Source organism: Trachymyrmex cornetzi, unplaced genomic scaffold (assembly GCF_001594075.2).
Source record: "Trachymyrmex cornetzi isolate Tcor2-1 unplaced genomic scaffold, Tcor1.1 scaffold227, whole genome shotgun sequence".
Lineage (NCBI taxonomy): Eukaryota > Metazoa > Arthropoda > Insecta > Hymenoptera > Formicidae > Trachymyrmex > Trachymyrmex cornetzi.
Genome location: NW_017296923.1, coordinates 420830 through 443920, shown reverse-complemented (window position 1 = coordinate 443920; position 23091 = coordinate 420830). Strand labels below are relative to the sequence as shown.

The 23091-nt window shown below is 35.8% G+C and overlaps 1 protein-coding gene across 1 annotated transcript in view; it reads left to right on the top strand.

The window, feature by feature from the left end:
- Positions 1 to 23091, top strand: part of Ten-a (Teneurin-a transmembrane protein) — a 496598-nt gene that overhangs the window by 110813 nt on the left and 362694 nt on the right. The window contains exon 2 of the mRNA XM_018506604.1: positions 7355 to 7390. The gene's annotated coding sequence lies outside the window, so the exon portion shown is untranslated. The remainder of the gene's footprint in view (positions 1 to 7354; positions 7391 to 23091) is intronic.

Sequence of the window (23091 nt, the reverse complement as noted above, 5' to 3'; positions counted from 1 at the left end):
ATAAAACGTGTGATAAAAAATGATTTATGTATATGTATTTTTACATTTAAAATTACTATATTCATAAAATACTTTCTGACAAAATTTAAATAGAATCAAAATGTTGAAGTTATAATGGTTTCCAAGTTATAAGCAATCAAAATTAATGAATAGTATCATATAGAGTTCATGTTTAGGCCTGTAATTATATCCACACACAAGTATCGATCCAAGTATTGACTCTCAGAAAGAATTATGTCAATAATCGATATGTAGTTGGTTAACTCCGAGACGATTTATATGAAAATCTTATCTTCTATTTCGTAACAAAATAATATTGGATTTTACTATAGTTGAAATCAAACTATCAATAAGTGGATAATCTATATTAAGATAAAATTGGCAAATTATACGAATAAGTAATATAATCAATTAGTCAAATTACGAAACTGTAATCAATTAGTTAAAATATGACACGAAATTTATTTTCTTTTATATAAATATTTTCTTTCCTTCTTTTATGCTTGCGATATCATTTGAATATTGGAAAATTTTGCTTTTACTTTTCTGCATCAATTCATACGATATTAATTACATGAGCTCTCTCTCTCTCTCTAATATTTAAGATATGAAAAATTATCCAAAAATGTATACAATTAAAATTTAGTATTACATAGATAACATATTTTGAATGAATGAATTTCGCAATAAACATGCATTGTTAATGAACAATCGATGTAATATAATTTTTCTTTATTCAAATCGAGTAATGTTTACATTAATTTGTTGATCCGAAAATAATGGAAACATCACATTTAATAAAGAAAAAATTCGAAGCAAAAAATTCATAGCGCGATACAAGATATCGTAATCCAAATATCGTTAAGGATATAATTATCGCTTGTAAATATAGCAACAGAAACAGTAATTTATAATTTTCATCTCCTATCGTTTCAATTTCCACATTAAATGAATAAATCGCGCGAAATATCTGCTTCGATAAATAATCGTTGCCTCGATACGTTTACGCGTCATTAATCGTAAGAGTAAATTAATAACGCAGACTGATAATCTCTAATTATAATAATCGTAGAGAATCATCGCGTTTGATGTCTCCTACTTGCCATGATTGCATTTCGAGGAATAATACCACACGGAATGGTTCACGTTCGGATCCTGTCGAGCGAATGACGACAAGTGACCGCGTGTACATATAACGGCATATTGTACGCCACAAAAACGAGCACTGAGCATCGTGATCTAGGCAATTTGTCGCTGCCAAATTTTTAACGTACATTATAAAATAAATGCATGCCGTATATTTTCTGTTCTCGATATTTCAAATCTATCTCAATAAAGAGAATGTTATCGCATATTAAATCTGACATCTCAATTAAAATTTAATGTTTCTGATACACACACACACACAAGAAACAAAATTTATTTTTGTTTGCAGAAAAAATTTATAGATAGATTAATTTGTTATTATCATTCTTTCTCTATATTTTTTCAAATAAAATAAAATTTCGACTTTTAATATAATAAATCATGAGACTGAAATTAAGTGCTGTTTCTTTTTTGTAACAATTTATTTGTATTTTCTTGATTTATTGTAATTATATGGCTATTCTCGGAATATAAAAAATAAGAAATATATATATACAGGATTATTTTCTTTCTTTCTTTTCAAGTAAAGATAACATTTAGTTTTAGAATTTTAGATTTAATTTAATAATTATTTTATGCAAAAAAAATAACTAGTTAAATTTTAAAATAAAAAATTTAAAAAAATTTTAATAGATTAATATGTGACTAAAATTTTCTATTAATAATCAATTTAGCAATTATTATTATGATTGCTATGCGTGCAATGTAATAAGGAAATATAGGTAATAACTAAGTAAAAAAAATCAATATTGTCTGAACTGTGAAAATCGCGAAAGATATAAATTGGTAACTGTATGAAAATATAATTATTGGCCAGAATGTATGTGCAAAAATTCTACACGATAGTATATTCTATTCGTTCACTCGGAAGTTATGTCCTCGATATTTTCTTATTAAGATTTTCGATTAATAAATTCAAAATGTATTACTAACTTATGACATTTACGATATTTTATGATACTCGTGGGATTCATGTATACGATACGTTCTACAATTCTTTCATCATTTATGTAACAGCGAACACAGGAAGGATGCATTTACATATCGCATCACATGACTGTCCGTTTCAAATTCAACTTTGATTCAGATTCCATTGAAATGCACATGTTTTTGCATCTAAGTATAGCGCGGCGAGTTACGCTCTTTTCGTAACAATGAGACCAAACCAAATGTGGCGCACATAAATAGTCTGATAGTCCAGCTGCTATTTCGGGCAGATCTGAAATTTTCTCACTGGTCATACAACTAGTAGCATCGGCAGGAGCTTGTAACTATTATACATACACTTCTACATTTTCTCTCTTTTTTGTGAAAAAGAGAGAAATCGATCGGTTGAAAGAGTTTTTACACACACACACTCTCTCTCCTCTTTATCTATCTATCTATCTATCTATCTCATCTCTTTTTGCACGGTTTTCATAAACATATCCTTCATAATACTAATATCGAAATCAAATAGAAACTCGCAATAATAGTGATTAGTTTATCATAAAAAATTTATACGATGCTGGGTGTACATGAAGCCATGTCGATAAACTGTCATTGACGGACGTTGTATTTCTCTTTCGGACATTCTTACATGTGTCGGCGGCACGATCATCAATTTTAAAGTTACGCGAGTAAAGTTTATTTCGCGAGTGGCGTGCAAAGGCCGGGGCTATTGTGAAGTTGTTCAAGTTGTTGGAGACCCAACCCCTCTTCCAGTCACTGCTGGGAACGAAACCCAGCATTCGCGTTCGTCGAGCTCCTGGTAAAGGGGTATCGTACCGGAGGTGTACGTGCACCGGAATGTTCCTGAGACAAGGTTGTTTTGTGTGTAAAGAACGCGCTGCCTTCTGACTACATCAACGTAAGACAGGGGACGATACGAGAAACTCTGAGAAGAATGATGAACGCGTACACTTTGCACGTAAATGCCGAGTGCAACTTGAATGGAATTCTTTCTGTCGATACGACGGATTTAGTTGGGATATCTTATGTTCATTGATATATGTATAGAAAACGTGCCAGGTTAAATCTTTCGCGTTTCCATTAACCATAAAATATTCACAAATGAGCCACGAAATAAGCACGAAAATACGTTTCAGAAAACAATGCGTTCATTTATTGATCGGCGCAACATCAAATATTGATTTCATAATGCGCGTGTCTCGTATGTATTCCATGTATCGGTAACCTACCATTCCATGAAATTTTCCAGGCTAGCTGGTAGAAAATTATTTTATTCTGATCGTGCGTTTTATACTGCTCTCGTGTGCTGTTCTAGCTTTATTAAATTCTGAAACATATATATATATATGCTATATGCTTTCACGAGAAACAAATTTGTTCTACGCAACCACATTGTAATATAGATATATATATTGATTTTTATTCATATGCGAAAAAATTTAATAATGCAATAATTCCAAATTTATACCTCAGACGTTTATTTAGCGAATAAAATCATATGGAGAGTTAAAATCACATATAATTAAAACTACATTTTATTTAAAATATAATTCATAGATATATACTTTAGACTAATTTCTTTTTGAATTATCTCTTTTGTTATCTCACAAAAGCTGTATAAGATCCTGTAAGTTATACCTGTAGAACTACATGGATAGCTTAAATAATGCACCATAATTCTAACATCATCTTCTAGTATTAACGAGATTATGTCTAGATGCATGTGTGTGTGGGTATGTGTGTGCGTGTGTGTGTATACAGTTAGTAAGTGCAATAATGAATGCGGTGCAAATCCAGTAATTAAAGTTAACTGCTCAAAGTCACGATCATTAATTATATCAACGGAGAGACCGATAATGATTTTGACCCAATTAATCGCTCTAATAGGGTGATTTGTAGCACGTGCCGGCATCAGCAGAAAAAGACGTTCGTGTTTAACGTAACAGATAAAAGCAAATAGAGCGTTTGTATTTGTAATTACAGGGAGCAATCAAATGCTCTTGCTATTAAACGTATTAATTACTCTTTTTGAAAAAAAAGCATATGCATAGATGTATATTTATTAAACGTAACCGTCTATTAAATATTCGTGATAAATAAATACACAAAAATTATGATAAACGTAAAAACATTTGGAAGTGTCTTAAATTTATAACATAATTTAATCATTTAATAAAGTAATATTTAATTAAAAATTCATGTTGTGTAGATATTTAACAATTTTACAGAAATCGTAAACATTCTGTAACATTAGGTAGGAAAGATCGGGGCCGATTGTCACGTTTTTGATTATTGATTTTTAGAAAAAAGTGGATGCCTGATTTTGAAATATTATATATGTTACAATATACCTACATCCTTTAGGTATATTTAAAAAAATATTACTCGTGAATTCATCATATCATAAAAATAAGTTATTTAATTTTAAATGAAGCTGCGAAAATATGACAATTAACCACGTGTTCTGGACTGATGTCACACGTTTTAGGATTGGCAGTAGCATATTTGTTATGGACAACACATATAAAAAACACAATTTTTATTTTAATATCAGTTCTATATTTTGAGAAATAATAATAATTATAATGTTAATACAAATAAAATAGTTATTTTAATCATAAAATACGTAATTTGTTTTTGTATCATAGTTTCTATATGAAAAATGAAAAAACATATATCTATATGAAATATAATATATTTGTAAGTATATTCTCTGAAAATCTGTCCTCTAAAGATATTAAAAAATTAATTGTCACTTAACCTCATCTCATTTTGGTCAATCTACCCCACATAGCCATTTTTAATAAAAGAGATTATATTCACAAACTTAGTCAGAATAATGATTACTTAATTGTAGCAAAGATCTTCTAAGATATGTCATTTTCTATGAATACAGGGATATTACGATTAATAATGCCAAAGACTTGTCAGACAACAAAATAAGTGATTATAAAAATTTACTCACCGACTTCATTTTCTCAAAAATCGCTATAAATAATATATACAATGCTTGTGGTGCAAACCATTTTACACAACAAATTAATATTATATCAGCTATCTACAGTCAAAAAAAGAAATTTTTCTGCCGTGTCTTGTTTGAGTTATAAGCATTTTGACAATCAACCCCGTATGACAACCAGTCCCGGTCTTCCCTATGTCTGATCCTATAATCTATTACTTTTTCGCAAGATGTAAATTTTGTTATTTATTTTGTTAATTTTTTGAAAAGATTATAATATTTTTATTTTTTATCCCAAGAATGTAACATCTTTTTAACAAGCAAAAAGTATTAAAGCTGCAATAAAGTACTATTGATGATAAATTCAATCAGTTCAATTCATATTAGCATAATATTTCTGCCATTCTCAGATTATAAAAGCAAATGTTTTATATCGAGATGTAATCGGATCATTATTACAATTCTTTGATATTACGATCGAAATGAAAAAAATCGTGATGTCATCAACGTTAAGTACGCATGAATTATAAATCTAATTATAACACACACGTCTTTTCTTATATAACATTATTACTTTAATCCTAATTAAAGTTCTCTTTAATGATCTTAGAACCCAGGCTTACTCTTTAACGATATCTTGCTTCTACTTTACTATATATCTCTGTTACCCACTCAAAGTTAGTTCGAAGCACGCGACAAGAAAACAATATCCCCGTTCGTGTCTTTCATTCACTCTCGAAGAGCTTTTCTAGAATCGTGCTAATCTTTAACAAGGGAGTCCTACACCCTGTAACGCATTGTGCAAGATCTTACTGCTTCTGTGCTTCGTGGAGCAAGTTTCAAACTCGGTACAACTTCAGTTAGCTTTAGACTTCTTGGCCCCACTGAATGCTACGAACGAAATTTATTTATATCCGCACACGCCACTTTACATACAATAATGGAAACTTCGCCCACGAAGTCATGTAATCACAGTGAAATGAGAAGATATTCTAGTTCTCGAATATCGAAACTGCGAAAATCTGTTGTAATTACATTCGGCCGTTAAATATGCAGTAAGTTTGCGAAAAATAATGCAGGAAAATTGACTACCAAGACACGATGCCGTAAAATGTTTGATGAGATAACAAGTTGATGAAAGAATATAGTGATGAAGTTCCCAAGACTTCCGTTGCCTTTTATATTCATGCTCAAAGTTGTGAAACGCAAAAGTGGAGGGAAAAATATTGCTGGGTTGAGGTGCTTTATAGCGGAGGGTTGATTGTGTGTGCGTAAAGTGGATACAAGGGTCTCCATGGAGTAATGTATGACGGCGTGGTTTTTATGCGTCTGCGAATGAATCAGTAAAGGCATTTTTAGTAACGCGAAGTGATAATAAATTATATACACGAATCCGACACATGCAGGCCTCGGGAGATATGTTCGTGATAAATTCGACGGATAATCGTTGCGGCTATCAGCTGTGTATAAAAGCTATATGACTGCGTTTTTCTTTTTATTTTATTTACGTGCACATACCTATCGATTATTTGACGTTAATTATTTTTCCTCGTTACAAAATAAAAAGGACCAGGCGTGTAAATGACTCACAATATCTCTTTAATGAGATATATTTTATTAAATTTCATAATTGCGTCTCTCCCACGAGTTATTTTTATTCCGACGGAAGTGTCGTTTTGACGAGCTAAACCGAGATAAACGTGTCATTTAGCGCGTTTTAACTTTCGCTGTACTTTTAATGACATTGCTTGAATTAATTATTCCCCGTGCGATCGAGTACTCGTGACTGCAAGTAATGACCAACGCGTCACTTTTCCGGGAACGCAGCATGAACGTAAGCCACGTCACGTAGTTTTGAAGTGCAAACCTCTGTCACGGACGATGAGCACGCGTCCACTAACCTAGTTACAAGTTAAGACTCAAACTAGATTAGCTGCTACAAAATATACTCTTATCTATCAATGTTTTCGAAGCTATTTTAAATTAAAAGAAAAATTGACTGAATGAAAAAGAAAAAGAACTGTAATTATATGTGTTGAAATAAGCGATGTAAACACATTTTCTCTAATAAGAGTTATATCATTGTACTAAACATGAAGCATGTTAGAAACAATATAATATTTACAATTAATATCATATATTCGTTTGCTTCACAGATTGTATTATTAAAACGGAAAGTCAGCTCGATTAATAAATTTAATTATGTTATTATTTCCAATCCAGTGAAATGGCATAATTACATTTATTATTAGTTATATAATAGTAATTAATTAGCAATATTATTTGCGTTTGTTGCAGGACGATTTCTGATCTAACTAACGGAAACAACAACAGGTAACATGCAAAGCATTTTAAAATTGAACATTGCACGAAAAAGTAGCTATTAATTAAAACTGGTTTATTTCTATTATTGTCTTACTCATGTTGTTGATACATCATGCATGTTAAAACATATATTATATGATTTCAATGTTGCATATTGCATATTGTGTTAACAAATAAAACGCAAACGTAGCTTTTATCTGTCCTTTATAAGCGACGCTTTTAGTCGACAATTCCATTTGAACGAAATTCGCAGTCTAGAATATATATATATATATATATATATAATGCAAACTTGAGATTTGAGAAAAGATTCATGACGAGACATTCCCACGTTACGCAAAAATCGCGCACAAGCCGCAGCGGAAAAACAAAGTGGATTATGCGTCATGTATACTTTCGCCGTTAAGACGAGAGTTTATTCCGCAGACGGTCTAATGTCGTAAGTTTACAGAGGACCTCCGGAAGAGGCGGGGGTGCCTTTGGCTGTTAGGTATAGGTGTCAACGTTATAGGTAGCTCTTTTCGCCAGGGTTTCCCTCGCGCGTCTTACTTCCTCCCCCGGTTTCTTCGAAAGAGGCTCACAATGTCCGTGTATTTCTCTCCTTCTGCAGCTCTTCCTACCTCTATCCGCGCAATGCCCGAAGGTATGTTGCAGCTTACAGTCTCACTGTTTATCTTCAGCCGTGAGCTTTTGTGTTTGCACAGGCTCCTGGCACTACCAACCGTCGCGTATCCACATCGACCCCGTCCTTCGCGGCCGACTCCGTGCAAGACGAACTACCGCGGTCCTCTATTTATTTAGTTTTTTCTCGGGGAGTTTGTGGATCCTGTAGGAGAAATGCTTAATTGCCGTAAGTGTCCGCGCCACTGCACAGACCTTGGGAAACGTTTCTTCACTGAACCTCTTGATCATCGCGGATTTTTGCCATTTTAAAGATTGAAATTCACGCTGTACGTAACGAGCGTGAATTTATTTGAATGAATTAATTTTAATACTTTTAGTCACGCGATTCTCTATTTTATTTAATATTCCCTTAAAAAATGTATTATTATTCGTTTGAATGTCCGATACATTTTGCGATACTTTCATATTTTTTTATCGTACTGGTATGAATTTTCACGGGCTGAAAAATTTTAAATCTTTTTATTATATATTCGTACACTTCTCTCTCTCTTTCTCTGTATCTGTCTGTCTGTCTTCCTTTTTTATATCCATATTAATTGAAAGTGACGTCAAAATATTCTCGCTATATCGTCGAATACACAGCCGTGTCAGTTGAAACATGTCTAAAGGACCGGTGTGAATATTAGAAAAGTTTTCATGAAATTCCGTACATTGACATGTGACATTGCTGGCGTTGCGGTTTCGCGTTAAAAGAAACGTCTAAATTACCTGCGATAGGATCGAATTCAAAACCGGACGCGACGCGCACGGGTTAGCGCGGGTTAAAAAGTACGATGCGGATACCGTGGGCGATGTTCCGTGGTGGTAGTTTTTGCAATTAGCGATATTCGGCTACGTCATCCGACACGTTCGGTCGGCCGAGCGACGCGATGCACCGGCTGGTGCCGGAGTGCGCACTTCGTAGCGTCGTCGGTGCCGCCTGGCGTATCGCCAAATTTCCAGCTGACCCACCCTCTTTCTCTCATTCCCTCTTCCCGTATCCCTCGTACTCTGCTCCACCTGGCTGCCGTCGACTCCCGCGTTGTATATATCGACGCCTAGGGCCATGCGCGTTATCAAACGATTTATATCGGTGTTTTGCAAAATTTGTGGAGCCAAGGCTTGCTGCGACTGGCACGGGGTGCGCGCCAGTCCCGCTCGGGGAATGCATTAAACGTTAACGGCGAAAATGGATAACGAGAGGGTAGCGGCGGCGGCGGCGCCGGCGCCGGCAAAGGGCGCCTCGTGCATCGCCATGAGCCAAAAGATATCGCCGCGGCGTGTTATCGGGTTTAATCTAGGCTCGTTAATAACCTTTCGCTTTTGTAAGCGCGTACGCCGCAGAGAGATCCGTTTCCACACGCTCATTCGTGGCCGGTCGCGGTCGAGGCATCAGGATTTATGCCTGTCCTCGATAGCGCACGCCGCCGTAACGCGAAAGTCCGGAAGCCACGCCTCGCATTTACCGTTAAAACGCGCCCATCGTGATCCCGATGCCGCTTTTGACTATCCGTCTTCCTTGGTGGGTGGACACGCGTCGCTCGCAACGAACGAACCTCGCCGTTTTGCGATAACGTCCGCGAAAATATTCATCCCGTTACCGTAAGTCTCCGGCGGAAGAGTCCCTGGAAAATCCCGAATTTTCTCCGCGTATGTCGCGTCGGCGTCGGCGTCGGCGTCGGCGTCGGTGCGGTGGCAAGAGATTCAACGGAAAATGGGACGTACGTTTCGCGTTAAGAGAAGTTCCAGGCCGCCGGGGATACGAGTCGGCGACGGCGGCTTAGCCCCGAAGTGATTGCGTAAAGGGCGCAGCTGCAGGCACATTCGAGGATTCTTCGGGGAATCCAAGCGAGCACCGTCGCTGGGATAACGTCGGAGAACAAAGAGCGGAGTAAGCTAAAATAATTGCCAATTACAAAACCGAGCTGGATATTAACATTATCTTAGGGAGGCACCGCAGCAGACCGCCAACGTTACCTGCAGCTGCAAGACGATGAGTTTCTTTGTGAGAATGTTTTTCCGCGTTCCTCCGTCCGGGAAATCTCGAGGTGGAGCAGTTGCCGCATGGGTTTTCTTCTACGATAACCGACTATGCCGCCCGCGTAGTCGAGATAAAGAAGATCGTCCGCCTCCGAAGAGAGGAGCGGCGGACATCCGCTATGAACAATTATTAGTACAGCACGGAGCTTTCAACTTTGGAATATCGTTATAACATGATTTTATCTACAAGTTGTACGGAGAAATTCACTAATGCAAGAAACAAGAGATGAGTCTTGAAAGCGCACACCAGCAATTGCGCGGATATGAAGCAACGTATTTCGCGTTTAATCTGGTTACACACAAGATACGGTAAAACGAAACGAGATACAGCAGATTCACTGTAATATAAAGTACAATTGCGTAACATGAAGATCCACGATTATTTAGCTTCTTTTGTGTTGCGTCAGTCACGCAACCACAGTTGACACGATAAACAAATTTCATGGAGATATCGTATTATACAATTACCAATTCATCAGATTTTGGAGAAATTTTGAAATGAAAATCGTGACAATCTCCATAATTTCTCGATAATTAAAGTAATATCGCAATTGTCACCGTTGTTCTTTTTTCCATCCAGCAATCTATCAATAGATTTTCAACTGGGATTTGTTTCTTTCTTCAATTTCTCCTCTTGCTCTCAAGCGTACAATCTCGAACCAGAGTCAAATCCTCAATTCAGTTATTCACGCGATGGAAATTTCCGATTAAATCGCATTTATTAAATTTATCTCGATTTAACTTTGATAGATATATAACTTCTGTCTTTAATGGTGACAGTAGAAAAATTATAAATGACACGATACGAAACGGTTGTAGTCGTCGTGTTCAGGCAATTATCGGACAGAATTCAGCATATTTGTACCGGAACAGTTCTGTCACAAATAAATATGAACGACGGGTTTCCGACAGGAAAATAACGAGATTCCTCGATCCCGCAATTCTGTGTTGCTAGCCGTTATTTTCCATTAATCCGCTATGGCAGGAAAAACCCGACTCCGGATTGAAGAGTCACTCGTCTTTCTCATTCGGATTTCCGAGACAAGCCCGCCTCGATTTCATTTGAGATAAAAGCAGAGAAGTAAGCGCAAAAAGAAGCCGTACCGTTTGCAAGGTTCTCCCTTGATCCGCAGATGCGGCCTAAGGTTGTTCGGAAAACGCGTTTGTATTAATTAAAATGTAATTAATCAGAATTAAATTGACTCGGCTGGGTAGGAAGGGTGTGCGCGCGCGACGACGAAGGAAATTGATTGGTGGAAATGGAAGAAGAATAGCATGGTGGTGGCAACTTTTCTCGACGGATCGTTCGCTAATTCCGCGATTCCACTATTTTCGCTATCCCGTCGTTCCAAATTGAGAATAATGTAAATATTTCACGAACATCCAATTAGTCTAAGAAAGAAGTGCGGAATTAATTCAACAGTGTTTAATGGCTTCTTGAAAGATTAAACTTCAGTTACTTGCCTATGTATCTGGATCAACCAAGAAACATGAAAAACTTGCTACATTCTTTGTGCTAAAAGTCCTTAAACTAAATGTGACGTGAAACCATCTTTTCTATGTAGCTGTATTGGCGTATAAAGTGATATACATTTCTTATATTAGCCATGCACGCCAAAAAAAACGCTGAAAAAAAAGAGAAAAAAGAAAATTTTGATTTGAGTATTTTTTTATATTATTTATAAAATTGCGTGGCTTTTCGATTGTTGGAAGGCCACAGATATGAAGTTTTACGTGTAAAATTCATGATGCACAGCACGGCATAGTGTGAGGGTACAATCGCTAAACCATTTATAAAGTTCTTTCAAATGTTCGGTCCATGGACATTTTAAGAGTCAACCGACTTGCGCGCGGTTCTTACGTTGGTCTACGTTAGGAAGTTTCGGGACTAACTACGGCGAAACTATTCAACATTTTTTCCCCGTTAATTAAATACCGTTCTTGTAATGGAGTTAAAAGAGTCGCGGTACTTTAAAATGTTAAATGGGAATTAGGTCACAAACGTACCGTTAAACTCGTTTTTTTTCCATTACTCCCCATAAACGTGTTTGGTCGATGTTCAGTATTTTCATTTATTTTTCAAGCTTTCGCAAAACATTGTTGTGGCCGAAACTTGGCATTGCTTTTCGATGGCTTTTTTTTTTAACAAACAGCTGTTGACAGCTCGGTGACCTGCTACAAGTGAATTTAAACGCGCATTTCTCTGTCAGCGGTTGCAAATGTTAAGCGTATCAGAATCAATGTTTCGTTGAAATTCTACAAAATTTATTGCAAATAGTACAAGTCGTATGCTTAAATTTTTAAACGTCACGAAGAATGAAATATAATATGTATTTGCAAAAAAATATATATATAATATGCAATAATTGCATTATACATTATCCTATTTTTTATAACTGTAATTCAATTGGATTTGCATTTTAAGATCGAAAAATTAATTCGGCGGACAATTTAAATGACTACATATATAAATTCACATCGAATTATTTAAGCATCGAATTAATTACTTAAAATCCAACTTGATCGTTTAAAGCATACTATTAAATCTACAGCATCAAGTTTAATCTAATTTAAGTCGCTACTCTTACTCAATATATTATTATTTAATACTGAAACAATGATTAAATTTAAAATATAGTGTCACAATTTGATATAGCATCAAATTAATACTGTATAGTGTCAAAATTAGCCAGTTTTAATATAAGATAACGATATATTCAGTAGGAGCAGTCGCGACTTAAATCAGGTCAAATTTGATATTGTAGATTTAACACACACAACATTTCTTCTATACCTATTACCTTTTAACATTTACCTATATTAAGCGACACCAATATTAGTAATATACATCTATTACTATTTCTCGCCACATCTGGTGTACGATTTCGACGTTTGTGAGAAAAGCACTCGCAGTAAAGGCAATTCAGGAAATACACGTTCGATGTGGCGGAAACGCGATCGCCGACGTAAGTACTTGCAATTGCGCGCGCTTGCACGTGCCCAAAACTCGTGGCGTTACTTTTTCGCGCGACTTACCGAGGAGCAATAAAGGCAAACGACGCACCGCGTCGTACCGTGCAGTACGATTTATTATCTCGCGGTAAGCCCGTCGACTCTCGAATGAATTGCTCGGTCGCAACTTTTTCGTAAGGTCCTCGGAGAACAAAGCCCGACTATAGATACCATGTGATCGGAAGGACAATAGAATTAATGGCCGGTGAGGAGCGCTCGAGAGAGAATTTTTCCGCCCGCCATCGTGCCACAGGGTCGTCCACCCCCCTTCCTCTCCAACTCTTTGCCGTTGTCCCTCACGGCGTGAAATAACGGCTTGCCGCTACGCCGACGTTGGATATCGAGGTGGTGGTGGTCGATTCGGGGGGAGACTTCGGCGGGAATTCCGACGTTGGACGTGTCCAAACGTTATCGGAGGACGGTCATCGCTGAACGCCACCGGAATATAGAAACCGGGGACCGGATGCTACTCCGTTTCGTAGACATTTCCTCTCTCTCGTCAACGGACCCTATCGTAACAGGCGAATGAAAATGCCTCCCGCTCCGATCTTCCTGCGGAAAGAACTATATCGTATGTAGTATATGTTTTCGTATAGCCGCGACGTAATGCAATATTAAACGCTTCGACCGTCCCCTTCGCTTCTCGACCGTCGCGTCGTTGCGTCAGTTCACTCGACGGTCATTGTTCTGGGTCGATTTGGTACGCGGATGGGATCGTGGAAGAAAGAAAAGAATAGACCGTTGAAATCGCGTTATAAGACGGAACGCGATGAGCCGTTATCTCGAATTTATCGAGGATTCGATGGATAGGCAGGAGAACGCGCTCGTTCTAAAGGACATTGGTTGCCGTCGCTGCCATCGCTGCCGTCGCTGCTGCTGGTGAAAAGACCGCGAATAAATTGTGCCCACGGAAGCGGATAACGCGTGAATCTAGAACGCCGGGAAGAGAAATCTGGTAAAAAGCAATGTCGTGTGTTGTCTGGGTTATAGCTTGCTCGAAAATACAGCTTCGTTGAGATCAATAAAACCTCAATCCCGCTCTCTGGCCCGCGGCTAACAGCGTTCTCGAGAAAGCTCTCGCGCCTTTTATCCGCTTCCCGATCGTACACCGCTGGGAGTGTATATTAAGTGGCACTAGCATCGATTAAACTCAATTTCTTTTATTTTCTTCAATCACGCATTATTCCTCGACTGTTTATCGCGTGGATTTAAATGTGTGAATACTTGAATCCATGCACATTGTGCTTATCGCGGATTACGTTTTAACATCGAACATTAAATTGATGATGATAAAATTATCATTTAACAAAGAATATTCACGTGATTATGTACATCGAGTACATACAGCAGTTGTACTAGCGGATTAAATTCGCTAGTTGCATTAATGTTAACAAGCAATCGCATTTTAGCGACGAAAGTCGCAGCAGCGCGATGACCAAGAATCAATAGAATCTATGAACGTGCCAAGAATCTTCTGACCTACGTGCCTCAGTTCGACGAAACAACCGCAATCGGATCCTGTGGCAGCGATTACGGCATAGCGGCCGCAAAAGCGCTTTAACCGAATGCACGTTCGCGGCGTTACGCCGACATTGGCGTACGGCCACTCGAAACGACGACACTCGTAGCCGACCAAGCGAATCGCATTAATGATGGTTACCGGAACAGCCAGCGGACGAGGATGCTTTATCGTGCTCCAGCCGCGCCGTATGCGGACGGACAAGAAGCCGTGAGCGGATAATTATACGGAAGTTTCCAATTACGGATAACGCCGTAGCGAGTAACCGTAGGTGTTAGCAGTCAGCCGCTATCTAATCCCGAATCGAGTGGTGGGCCCTATATAGGACCTCTAGCAGACGTCGTGTGCATTAAGAGGATAAGCCATACCGTGATCGTAGATTAAGCGCGTAACGTTGCGTGACATTAACCACCGCTATTTCGTTACGCATTGGAGCGCGATATTTCGCGAATTTGGGAAACGCAGGCAAACTCGTTATCTATATATATTTGTCCTATCTTGGATCACTTGCAAAAATATCGTACGACATACAACAAATTCAACAAATATTCGGATACAGGAGAAATTCTTATAAAGAGTCTTATTTATAGAAAATAAATATTAATTGGCAATTTTATACAATGAGTGCGTTCTGTTCTAATATAAACAAAAGAGCTTGAAATGTTCCTGATCTTAGAAGTTACATTTCTCGATTGTATGAATACTTTTTGTGCGTTCAAATAATACAATTTTTCATTTTTGCTTATTTTTATTTTAAGATAGTGTATATGTTAATTATTGCACACTTTTAGATAAAATAATTTTGAGAAATATAGTCTTTTATTCTTCGTTAATAAGTTGCTAATTAATGTTTATTTGTTAAAAATAAAGGTTTTTAATTAAATTCCATGTTTAGAAAAAATTTATATTCATAAAAAGAATCACAAAATATTACTGTCTGCACGTTGCAATATCAATAGTTTTGCGGCTAATTATCATTTTTTAAAAAACAAAAATACACAGAGATTATGCTAATTACACAGACTTATTGTGTAATTTGAAATCATATTTTATATCGTGGAAGTAATAACATCGTTGTTTAACATGCATTTGACCTCATTGAATTGGCGTTTTGCCCGATGACCTTTTCTTTGATGTGTAAGGTGTGTCTTGAGCGTAACCATCGTAAAAGTGATTATGCGTGCATATATATTCAGTGAACCAAAATGGTCTTTTGGAAGGTCCGAGCTAAAAAGAACGTTACTCTTAATGAGCTGGCCTACCGCCAGTTCCTTGTCCGATAGACTAACTCACCCTACAACTCGAGTCAATTTGCTCGGTCATAGACTTTCGGATACAAGCATCCGTCGTTTAATAATAGTTCGATGAAACAAAATTCAATACGTAACGTTATTTACCAGCAATATTACTTACCACAATTTAACTTTAATATATCTAACTAAATAAGAGAATTCCTATATTCGGCCAAAGCGGATCTTAGTGCTTAAATCTCGACTTAAATACTTCTGTGTGAATTTATTACATATATATCTGTGTAATTCTATAAACAACTAATAATGAGATGTTAATGAGAATTTTAAATCTGTAGATAATTTTATTGTGAGAAATATTACCTTAGTCAGAGCTTCCTCGGTGATCTAGAATCCTCGGTGATTGAATTGTTATGACGCTCATCCGAAAAATTCGAGAGTTCTAGATTCAAACCCTGGCTGAAGCAATATTTTTCGAAACAAAATTATTCGCAGATTTAAGATTCTCATTAATATCTTATTATTATTTTTATAAATATTTATTAGCAAAAAAATTATTAAATCGTTTTTTAATTTAATAAACGATATTACTAGTTTAGTTCCGCTTATGAATACGTTTTAAGATTGAAAAAGATTTCGATGCGCAGTTTGAAAAATCAGATTATATATATATATATATATATATATATATATAAATTCACACAGGCAGATTTAAGCACTAAGATCTACTTTGACCGGATATAGGAATTCTCTTATTTAATTAGATTTATTCTCATTAATGGATACTATCGTATCATAACTTTAATAAATTCAATTTATGCATTGAGAACAATTTCTGATTAAAAATGAACGAACCAGAAGATTCTGATCATATTAATTGAAATTCTGATTATCTTAACTAGAATTATAATAGATCAATAGAAAATTCTGATTTGTTCATTTTCAACCAGAATTAATGTAATCAGATTCTTCTTCAAATGTGTGCATCTATTTCTGTATAAATAGTAAAATGCTTTCAAGTGTAAATCAATGTACACTTGATAAAGATACAGTCAATATGTACAGCTAATAATACAGTTCCTCGCTCGTGACCGATTTACGTGAAACTCACTCGCACTATAATTAAGTATGCAGATATACACGGCAACATTTCCGTGGGCTCTCCCACGCGCGCGCGCGCGCGCGAGCGTTTGCTTCGGAAACTATCGCAAACTATCCAAGTTTATGTGATATACGAACACAGCCGGCAGAAATCCGAAGAACGACGAGCGGAATTACAAGTATTACGTTGATATCGTCTCACGACCTTATCGATCGTTCGAAATCCCTTTCTGTAGAATGCAATTTGGAGTATTCGTTGGTTCTTTCCCGTTTCGTTACCCCTCGATGATGGATTACCCCATTACGCGGATTCTTTCTCTTTTTTTTCTTCTTTTTTTTAACAGGTCCCTTCGAGCTGACCCAGTATCACATGGCATATAATAATAGCTGTGCCGGTGCACGCCAGAGTGGCTTGGCCCTCTTGTTCTTTGAAACAATAGGACGTTACTTTGTTTTCTGACGTACCGTCGTTTCGGGCCGGCGAGCATACGCGAAATCTAATCCATATCCTGGCGAGGGTGAAATTTACTACTTTAATAACACCGCGTACTGCTACCCAGGCGCAAGTATACATACGTACGCGAATACACCGCGACCGTGCCGCTGGTGTACCAATGTTCTCCAACTTCCATCCAGCCTCTGTCCGACAGACAGGAACGATTTCGAGTATTTGGGTCAAGTTGTACCCGTTGTTTGCTAGTGACCATGTAATACGCGCGGCCGTTACCTCTGGCTGCAAAACGTAAATCCGGTACAACCGTGGCAACTTGTTCCCTGTCGGAATAGAAAGTAGCATCGCTAATTTAACGACGTAACACGATGCCGCGGTGTTCGTTACCTACGAGCAATGATATTTCTGCGGCGCGAAACAACGTCGAGACGCACATTCGGCTGACGAATTGCACGAAAATGCCCTACATGTGCTTCAAATCGCTGACGCGAACTGCGAAGTCGACATAATGATGGCAGATATGAGTAAAGAATTCTACACCATGATGTTAGAGAGAGAGAGAGAGATATGTATTTTCATACTACAAGAAACACAATTATAATTTATTTCCATTATTTTAATTTAATAATTTAAATTGTAAATATATAAAAAAGTAACTTATTAATTTAAAAATATTAATTTTTTACAATATATTGTAAAAGAATCTATGTAAGAAAGTCTCTCAAAAGAATATATTCTAGAGTCGATATTTTTATAGTCCGTTCTTATTTCAAGACAATCTTAATGACTTAAGGTGCTAATAGCTTTATGATTGATTTGTGACATTTTAAAACTACATACTTAAGACGGTCTTAAATATAAGAATCAATTATGAAAGCCAACTTAAATTCGTTATACGATTATACAAATATAAACAGTAAAACAGCATTATTTTAAAGATTTGAAGCTGTAGTTCATCACTAGTAAAATTTAATAGTTAGTAAACTTGAAGGTAACAACTTTATGAGAGCGTATTGAGAAAGAAGTTTCCACGTGAAAATCCGGGAAGGCTACACACGATTCGAAAGGATGGGCTATTTTCACTCGTATACACACGTGCCCTATAAGAGCAGATTGGGGTGAAGAAGCCGCTCCTCTATTTTCTTTACCTGCATGGGACAGTCACGTGCCGCGACGTACAAAAGAGCAGGAAAGAAACGAAGGAAGACGGAAGATACGAAAGAACGAGAGAAGAAAGAGAACGATATACGATGTTAGGGTGGATCCTGGATACATAACGTAACGGATGGACAGGCAAGCTAAGGCTAGATGGGTAAGGCTATACTCCAAAGCTAAACTACTTTGCCCCAAGCAAGACGGGGGGTTTGCGAAGCTTGAGTGCTAGCCGCTTGTTCTGTAATCCAATAGAGACCCTAAGACCTTTCCCACTCCACCGTCAATATAGGTACACACGCCGATAGGTACACCCTATGTACATTGGATACGTATGTAAATTTCAATATGTGGCGAGTCGAGTCTGCGCGTTTTTCTACGATCTACCTAGGTTGACCGAAAACAATCCATGGATACCAGATGGGAAAAGGATTCGCTAACGTGGACCCTTTGAGCTCTTGGAGATTTTCGGAATGTGCGGAATATGCGAAACTTACAGACGACACTGTGGACGACCGACCCTAGATGTCTAGCGATGAAACGTGCAATGATTTTCAAACATCTCACAGCATCCAGGATGATTGGATAAGGCTTTCGAGCTAATACATTATTTATATTTATTCGAACGTAGCTCTCTCCCTTATTCGATATTACGAAAACTGTGAATATGCCAAGTAAACGTGCCGTGCGTCTCAATGGAAATCCAAATCGCTGTTTATATATACTCCACAGGCAATAGTATTTTAATACTCGGTTAATATGGCTATTATCGATGGAATCAAACTGGCAAATTACTAATTATTCGTAATTAAAGTAATTATATTATGGTCTATGCTACCATATTTCAATCGAAATTCGAAGGTTACTCTCTTATGTGTATCTTTTATATATTAGAATTCACGTACATTATACCTGAACATGTTCGAGTTTAAAAAAATGGTAATAAATATTAAAGGTAATAAATATTATAAAATTCGTTCTAAACTACTTTTTTATAAATTATTTTCAGCTGACTACATTTTAAGTGGTTGCATTTGTCTGACCTCATTTACTATCCCGCACGTAAAATCTCGGTATAATACGTATATAATGCGTTTTCCTAAATGCACTGGTTTCTGTGAAATACATGCACCTTCATTACATTTTCATTATTACGCAAAATCTTTCTATATAAAATTTTCGCATATAAGAGAATTATAAGATATTGCTTAATAAGTATCTTTTAGAGCCATTCAACAGAATTTAAAAAAATTAATATACATATAGCTTAGTTTAGACCATAAGTATAAAGCATCCCATAGTAGACTGGAGATTCATCACGAGGGGGTAACCACTTAATGTAATCGTGGGACAGAATCCTCGAAATCATTATAAAATTTATATAAAATCTCTATGTATAATCCGATAATTATATATGCAACCACGAAAAATCATTGTATAATATTAAATAAAATCATATATTTTACCAAATTACTTCATATATAGTAGTGAAAAAAATTATTTGTAATCCGATGAAATCATGTAATCTGTGGGACAATATTTCAGCTAGTGGTTACTCCCTTGATTCTTCATATTGTTCCAAAATTAAAAAAACTTAAAGATTAATCTTTGTATAGAAATAGAATTCTCTATAAAGAGATTTTTGAAATCGCTAATTTTAAACATGACATAAAAAGCATATTACAAAAATTAATTTTGCAATAAATTGTTATAAACGAATTATTAAATATAAACTGCAGAGGAAAACTGATTACGCCAATCAATTTTGTAAGAAAAATTACAAAAAACACGTAACTCCTTTCATTTATTACTTTTTTATTAACTTTACTGGTCTAACCATGGGTTGGAACGAATTCCAATAATCCGTGATTCTTGTTTTATTTTTTTACATAGCGGAGAACGATAGGAGAAAAAGTTATACATGTTTCTTTTGTAACTTTTCCCGTAGAATCGGTTGGCGTAATCAACTCCCCTTTATAATCAATATTTAACAATTTGTTTAAACAATTTGTTGCAAAACTAATTTTTGTAATGTGTTTTTTATGTCAGAAATGTTTTTCTATGCTCCGGTCCTATTTCCAATTATTACTGTGACGTTCTCACTCAAAATCAATTTTTTTTAAATTAAAATATATTTCTCTTAAAACTATACAACCTAAAGAAAACCAAAACTCAATCTAATTATCTATTTCTCGAAATATTTAAATGCATTTATTAAAATGAAACATCCTACAGTTTTTAATAAAGGATTTTGTTAATAGTAAAAAAATAAGAAAAATAAGCAAGTCAATTTTCAGCACAATGCAAATGGACAGTATATAGAATACAATAACAGCATTCTTTTCCAGAAAAACTGCGGCGCCAAGGCTAAATGGATAACCATATATGCAAAAATACATATTTCAAAATTAATTGTTCAATGTTTAAATTTTATGATTATATTATTTTACAACCTTTAATTTTTATAATTTTGTTTTTCATCCATACAAATAAAAAAGATCAAATATTATCAATAATAGGATTGAAAATATCAGATCACACATAATTTTTAAAATTAAAAAAATTTTCGAATACAAAAATATTTTATAAAAATCAGTTAACGATATCAATTTTACATTCTTTATTTTCTATTCTTATTACAGATAAATTAATTATTCTAGCCACATAAAAATCTAGAGATAAATACTTTCAAACATCTATTTTATAAAATTCGAACGAATGATTTCACATTAATATTCTAAATTTCATTTTTATCACTTTTTGGAATATCTTAGCTTAATAAATTCGCATAAATTAATGTAAATATTCTATATTGAATGAAAAATCCATTAAAAAACAGTTTTATTAAAAAATAAAATTTATTTTAATATTTGTTAGATCTCTTTTGGCTTTTCTAAGAAAATATGATAAATTGATAGTGTATTTTATACTTATGGCCAAAGCAGTACAAGTAATCATTGGTCTACAGCATTGGTAATATATTTAGTAATGACGCAAAATATTTTGAATGCTAAATACAATCATATCATATAGGAACAACGAATCAAAGGGTCTAGTAAATTTTCGATATATAGAAAAGTGTCTCGTCAGCAGTTACATAGAATTTGTAGTATTAGAAGCCCATATCACGTAGTAGTTCATCAGCAGTAGAATTGGCTACTCTTCTCGGGCATCAAGTTTTCTTGACCTGAAAACTTGAAACCCATGCTGCTTACGTAAGAATGCGACCGTGCATGAGAATGGTGCATGAGAATTTACTGTATCATTTCAAACAATGGCGTTATAAAATATTATAACTTAAAAATTGATATTTATTTGCTATAATTATATAGCAAATTTGTCACACAACTGCTATAAAACGAAATCAATTATCTATAAATTTAGATACATGATTATTGATTACAATAATTTTCTGAATATTTTCAACAAATGGATTGAATAAGAAGTTCTATTTCAATTCTAATTTAATTTTTGTTAAGAATTCTATAATCAAATTTTTTCAAAATTTCTTGAATAAAAATTTCTAGGATTGACAAAATCTTGTAGCTTGTTAATGATCGTCTAATAAATTTATTATAAAACAATGATATTTAAGAGAGTGTGTGTATGATACTGAATTCTCTGAAAAAAAAAAAAAAATAATAAACTTGTATTCCTTGTAAATGAGAATAAATATATTAATATCCGACGTGTAAAGTTGCTGGAAGGATAAAACAGGTAGGAATATCCTGCGAATTATCCCGTACCTTGCAGTGTACCGACGTCGGTGTCCTATGAGAAGGGTAGTTTTACTCGAGGTAGTCGGTAAAGAAGGATGGTTCACGGCAAAGGGTGGCTCGTTGCCGATAGAGTACTCGAAAACTCTCTGCAAACAGCGCACTGAGATGAAACTCGAGCGATGGGGTTACCAGTAATTTTTTACCATAGTAACGCACCAACAACGGTAATATCTATTGCTGTTTACGTAATCGTTCGCTGATAATCTCTCCAAAATGCATAATATTTTAGTAGTTTAGAAGTATATTTATTAATCTCACATAAAATTATTACTCAACGAAATTAATGTTTTTAGCTATGTGTGTACGGAATTAACAGAAAATTCGTACATCCTCCGGATTTGGCCAGTATACTAAATTATACAACTAATTACTTAAGTCTGAAGTATTTTAACATAGACGTTTGTCTGCACAGGGAATATTCCGTGTGCATTGATGAAGTAATTCTTGGATACCATACGTTTTGGACGCGATCAATCGAGCGCTCGTGGGGTGAACTTGTTGTGCACAATTTTGTGTGTCGTATTTTACTGCGTCGCTGCTCGTAAAAGCTCGGATGCGAACCCCGTCGTTCCGGAATATCGATTTCACGTTGCAGATATTCCTGCACGTGTCTTAGCTCGTGCCGGCACTTCCAGTCGTAAATGCAAGGTTCCTGCACCCTCCGCGGCGGTCGCCAACGAAGTCGGGTTAGACGTCAGGAGTGAGTGACAGTCCTGCCGAACCATTTTCTCGTGTATAACGGC